The sequence below is a fragment of the Mus caroli genome, unplaced genomic scaffold (genome assembly GCF_978045245.1).
Source record: "Mus caroli unplaced genomic scaffold, Mus_caroli_1 scaffold_14, whole genome shotgun sequence".
In the NCBI taxonomy this organism is placed as follows: Eukaryota; Metazoa; Chordata; class Mammalia; order Rodentia; family Muridae; genus Mus; species Mus caroli.
Window position 1 is genome coordinate 6,105,994 of NW_028227269.1, and position 6,343 is coordinate 6,112,336.

General features: G+C 44.6%; 1 pseudogene; it reads right to left on the reverse strand.

Annotated features, from left to right (window-relative positions):
* Nucleotides 1–5,597: 5,597 nt before the first annotated feature.
* Nucleotides 5,598–6,343, reverse strand: LOC110307224 (protein max pseudogene; annotated as a pseudogene).

A 6,343-nucleotide genomic window follows, 5' to 3' on the forward strand; every position in this document is an offset into this window, starting at 1 on the left:
TCAGATTCTCAGACTGCCACTGTATGTGTCTTTGGGTTTAAATGTTTTTGGGCACTGTGACTCATTTTTCTGTTTTTGTTTTTTTGTTGTTGTTTTTTTTTTTTTCCGAGACAGGGTTTCTCTGTATAGCCCTGGCTGTTCTGGAACTCACTTTGTAGACCAGGCTGGCCTTGAACTCAGAAATCCACCTGCCTCTTCCTCCCAAGTGCTGGGATTAAAGGCATGCGCCACCACGCTTGGCGTGAGTCATTTTTCTAATTCCAGCCTGGAGGTGTGTGGTCAAGGCCACCTGCGGTACATATCAGTACCCAGCTGGGTTGGCCTATCAATGGTGGATGGTGGTGGCGCACATCGGGGGTGGGATGTGACCCACACAGGAATGACAAAGTCCTTGTTGCTGTTTCTATGTTGACATCCATGCTTGGCAATACTGAAACACTAGCTGGATTCTTTCCCCTTGTTACCGCTAAGGTTACACCAAGTGTCTGGATATACTGAGCTATTTGTGGCGTCTAACATGCTGTAGCTGCTATGAAGATGGGTGCCCCAAAACATCAGAAACAGCCAAACACTCCTGCTTCTTGCTATTAATAGAACAGCAGTTGAGAACAGCGTCCCAGAGAAGCAAGCCCTCCTGGTCACAGCACTAAATAGAAAATCAGTGTGTGAAAAAAAATACAGATGCATGGGGAAAGGATTCTACCAGAATCCAGCCTTTAATTTAAACAAGGGTTCTGTGAGAAGCAACAGCTAGAAAAGCCACTCACAGGAAGACATCTGCATAATCCCACCCACTTGGGCCCCCAAGATAGTCAAATCTGTAGAACCCAGGGGTGAATTCATGGTTTCAAGGGCTGTAGGAGTTAATACTGGGTATAAAGCCTACTGAGTATACAGATAAATGTACACAGAAAGAGGCTGCTGTCAAAGACTGAGCTGTAAACAGCAAAACTACACACCTCGACTCTTGGAACCTTGTAAGGTTTGTCTCTGCTCTTAAGTCCCTTCTGGAACTTTGTACCCTATCTTGGCCTTCTTGCCTCGACTTCTCAATTTTCTCTTGCCACTACAAGTGTGGCTCCAGGCTCTACAGAAGGCCCATGTGTTGGGTGGAACATTTCTTCCCCAAACAGCCTTCTCCCTAAGGGTCCTTCACACTGTGGAGTAATGGAGGGATAGCATTAGGGATTATCTAGTGTGCGCCTTAATTCATATTTGTGTGATCTCATGCAAAATTTTAAATCCAAGCATACATTTTGCTCAGTTGCGGGAGATGTAATGAAAAGAAAAATTAAAAGCTTGGGGGAGGGGGGGTAGGGAGAGACAAAATATATGCTAGTGGTACAGCTTTGGAGTAAAGAAGGCTGGAGATGGGGCATAGGAGGTAGTTTTAAGCTCCATTAAATAAAGGTGTCGCTTAGAAAATGGCGTGTAAGAGCTGAAGGTGTGAGAGGGTGTACATCACAGACAGGTGGCCTGCAGGAGCATGCGGGGAGCGGGAGAACGTTCAGGGAGGCTTTAACTGCGTATTGCTTCGACTCTCAGTAGACCAGGAAATGCCTAGGGCATCCTGAACTGATGAGAGTCATGAGCTGACTGCATGCTGCTTTAAATCGGTCTCTCCATTGGGGTGACAGTTACAAAAACCTTTCAGTTGTAAATACCAGTGGCAACAACAACAAAAAAAGGGCTGGGGGTGTGGCTTGGTTGGTGGAGTGCTTGCCTACTATGTGCAGTGCCCTGGGTTTGGTTCCCAGCACCACATAAAGACAGAGTAGTGGCACATGCCTGTATTCTGGAGGTGGAAGCAGGAGAATCAGAAGCTCAAGATCAGCCTCACCTACATAGTGAGCTGGAGTCACCTTGGGCTACTTAGATCCTGTTTCAGCAACAAGAGAGAGCAAGAGAAGACATAGCTTGCGTGTATGTGCCTTGTCCATAATCAGAAACCAGCAGCCTTTATGTGATTTTAAATCTCCATTCTGTCACTGATTTCCTGTCTGAGCTAGGGCAGACTTCTAATCCTCTGTGAGCTTTACACATAACAGCTCCCAAAGAGGAAAGAGCACAAAGGAAGGTAGCAATGTACATACTGTGCTGTTTAAGACAAATTATCACTTAGTACCTATTTTAGCAAGTTAAGGTTAAGTTCTACAAAATGGGTGGTATTCAGAGCCATTTCCAGAAAGTTAGGTAAACTGTAAATTGGGTGTTTATTGTCTCTGTTGTTTGGCTAACTGGCTTTTGTTAAAGAAGCCTTTCCCCTCCTTCTCTTTTAATTTCTGCCTGGTTTCTTCCCTTTTAGTACCTGACACCCAGCTCCTTTGCCTCTTGTCTTCCTGCCCTTGGGTTCGCAGTATCAGTTTGCATATGCAGAAGTCTTAAGTTTCTACCAAGAACACTTACCATAAGAGGGGAGGGGAATAGATGATTACTAAATAAAAACCAATTGTGTCTGCAGATAATTTCCAAAATACATTGGAAACGAACCTGCACATAAACTAAACTGATATTTAATGTTTTTGAACTGTAAAACCAAAGATCCTTCCACTGATAGACATTTTTTTTCCATCTGTGACTACTCACATGTTCACAGTCATCCTAGAACTTACTGTGTTCTGAGTCTAATTGTTTCAATGTGCCCTGCAGGCAAGGGATGGGATGCTGTTTCCACTGTTTTGCTCTGAAACAGCGGCTCACCCTTCCTAATGCTGTGACTCTAATACAGTTCCTCAGGCTGTGATGACCCCTAGCCACAAAATTATTTTCATTGCTATCTCATAACCATACTTTTGCCACTGTTATGACCCATAATGTAAATATCTGATACGCAGGATGGTCTTAGGTCACCCCTGTTTTCGAAAGGGTTGTTCAACCCCCAAAAGGGGTCACCATCCACAGATTGGGAACCACTGCTTGAAGAGAACGTCTTACAAATTAGCCTTCACATTGACCTAAAGGCAAACCTGCTCCTTTGTTTTCTGAGGTTGGTCTGTTCTCTAGAATTGTGATTTGGGAAATCAACTTAGACTCAAGCTGGGGGCTGGAGAGGGGGCTCAGCGGTTAAGAGCACTGACTGCTCTCCTAAGGTCCTGAGTTCAAATCCCAGAAGCCACATGTGATTCACAACCATCTGTAATGGGATCTGATGCCCTCTCTGGTGTGTCTGAAGACAGCTACAGTGTACTCATAGAAAATAAGTAAATATGTCTTTAAAGAACAAAAACAAAACAAAACAAAAAAAAACCCTTAAGACTCAAGATGAATGTCACCAAATACTGTGGAATTCTAAGCATATGAGGGAGGCAGCTTGGGTGTAGAGGGTGGAGTGCGGGGGTGGGAGCACGGGGGTGGGGTGGGGGTGGGTGGATCCTTTCTTCATGGGGTGATCCAGTCCTATGAAGTGTATTTAGGATGACAGGCTTCAGTTCCTCTGTAAAATCAAGAAGCTGTAAATCCTGACTTTTGTACTTCTCTTAGTTGTTCTAAGGCTCAATCAAGGTGACGAACAGGAGGGCTGGCTGCCTACAAATCACTCTGCAAATATTATCTTGAAGTGTGTGAGAGAGCAAGCCACAACCAGGGAATGGTCAAGATGGAAAAGTATTTGACCTGGAAACCAAAGAAAGAGAGACTTTGTTTCTCTTCTATTAGAAAATTTGAATCATGCTGTCATGGTTGATGCTGGCAGCCCCAGATACCTTGTTTATATTCATGGCTGGTTCATCTACGGCTCCTATGGCTTTAGTGAGTAACTCAGACTACAAAGAGTATCATCACAGAGTCCTCCCTCCTTTGATCTTATGTGCTTCTTATTTTTGGTTAAATAGTTGTCATTTAAAGAGAAGATTAATCATAAGATGATGTAGGTATCTGTTTAACTTTGTAGCACAGTGCATGCTTTTCCCATCTGGTGGTAGTTTTCCTTTGCTGGAGAAACTTCCTCTGACATGTTTTTACAGGTGATTCTGCTGATGATAGGTGGGTTTTTTGTTTTTTGTTTGTTTGTTTGTTTGTTTGTTTGTTTTTTGGCTTTTGGCTTGCTGTGTCTTTATTCTACCTTTGCTTTCTAAAGCTATTTTTGTAGGGTATAAAAGATGTTCCCGCACTGTTTTCTTGAACATACTGTTTTCAGAGAGAAATTTACTGGCTTTTGTTCTACTCTGTATAGAACATTTTTTCCCCTTGAGCAATTCAAACATTTTGTAGCACTGATTTTCTATTGATTTGTCGTGATGTCACTTAAAGTTGGCTTTGTGGTCTCAAATGTTTGCTGTGCCTAGAGTTCACCGAGGGCTTCAGATCTGTGGGTTTGTGGGTTTCATCATGTATGGAAATTCTTTACCCATTTTTAAAAAAGATTTGTTTTATTTATATGAGTATACTGTAGCTGTCTTCAGACACACCAGAAGAAGCGTCGGATCCATGGCAGATGGTTGTGAGCCACCATGTGGTTGCTGGGAATTGAACTCAGTACCTCTGGAAGAGCAGTCAGTGCTCTTAACCACTGAGCCATCTCTCCAGCCCCTACCCATCATTTCTTTCTTTCTTTTTTTTTTTAAGGATAAAATAAGTTTTTATTTATATTCTTATAGTAAAGGGGAAAGCCTTAACTTGCAGGACAATTCTTGGGCAGTATGTACAACATACTTTTTATTTCCATGGAATGGAATCAACACCGACTGAGACTACAAAGTATACACTAGAAATCAGCAAATGCCGGCAACAGAGTAGGAAAAAGACAAAGAAATGAAGCATCGAGACGAGAAGCCCTTCACTGGGACCTGCTGGCCACAGCCGAGCCAGGACGGATCACACAGTGGCGACAAGTTCCAGGACAGGAGGAAAGAAGTAGGGCAGGAGGCTGGACTGGGCTGTGGGTTTAGTACCAGGTAAGTCGCTCTTGGTATTTACATACAAAATAGTTGGCTCTATTTCTTAGAAACACACACAGAAAGAAATGAAGATTTGATCATTACTTTATGAATCTGTCGCTTTACAATATCGACATCATCAGAAATAGGGGGCATTTCATTCAGATTCAAATTTCAGTAGCAGGAAATAAATATCAAAACATCATCACTGGCCCTTAATACAAAACCTCAACCCCACCTAAAACTCCCTCCCAGCCCCACCCACATAGCCACCCCTACTCCTGAGAGCCGATCCTTTCACTGCCGCCGCCTCCTATACATACATACCAGCGTCCCGTGGCCTTGTGGAAGGCTGGGTCTTCAGGCTTAAACAGCCGAAGTGACCGACTGTGCCAAGGGTGCTGCAAATCTGTCCCCACTATCCTTTTCTACCACACAAGCTTCTTCAAGAATCGCATCTTTCAACAGGAGAGACAGCTTTTCCAAAAAAATAATCCTTACAAAGGAGAGGGAGTGAGTTCTGATTACTCCAATCTGGTCTTCTTGTCAAAACAGAACAGTTCAGAGATTCACAAAGTCCACCAAACAGAGGTGAGGGAGGACTGGGAGGAGAGCCTAGCAGAGCAGGCATCCTCCAGGCACCGTGCTCTGAGGGCTGGAGGAGCTGGTAGGGTGGGCAGGACACCGTGTACTCAGAGGTCTGGCCGGCTGTCTGTCCTCCACAGAAAGAGCTGCCAAGTTGGGGTGTTTTGGTTTAAAATTTCTGGTGGGGACAGGAACCCCTGAAGGGAATACATTTAAAAATAGTGGACACAGGGAAGGGGATGAGAGCTGTTGTCCAAGAGCTTCTATGCAAAAATAACAATTAATAAAGAGAAAAGGAAAATAAAGAGTCTTCTCAATGGTTCTGAGGGTTCTAATGATGAACAGAAGGAGGACGTGTCGAGAGAGTCGACAGTTTTATTGCTGGCCTGCCCCGCATGGCTTAGCTGGCCTCCATCCGGAGTTTCTTCCTGCTCTGGGGCTCTTCAGGCTCGGACTCTGAGCTGGAGTCTGAACCCCCATCGAAGGCAGAGATGGTGCTGCCCTTGGCGTTGGTGTAGAGGCTGTTGTCTGAGGAGGGGTAGTTGGTCTGCAGTTGGGCACTTGATCTTGCCTTCTCCAGTGCACGGACTTGTTGCTCCAGAAGAGCATTCTGCCGCTTGAGGTCATCAATGTCTTGCTGGTGCGTATGGTTTTTCCTTCGCATATACTGGATATACTCTGTTGCTTTGTCTAGGATTTGGGCCCGGGATGCCTTCTCTCCTTGGAGTGATGGGACTGAGTCCCGCAAACTGTGAAAGCTGTCTTTGATGTGGTCCCTACGTTTTTCGTTCCAGTGCATTATGGTGAGCCCACTTGTCAGCCACAGATTGAAACCTCGGTTGCTCTTCGTCGCTCTCCACCTCGAAGTCATCTTTATCGCTCAT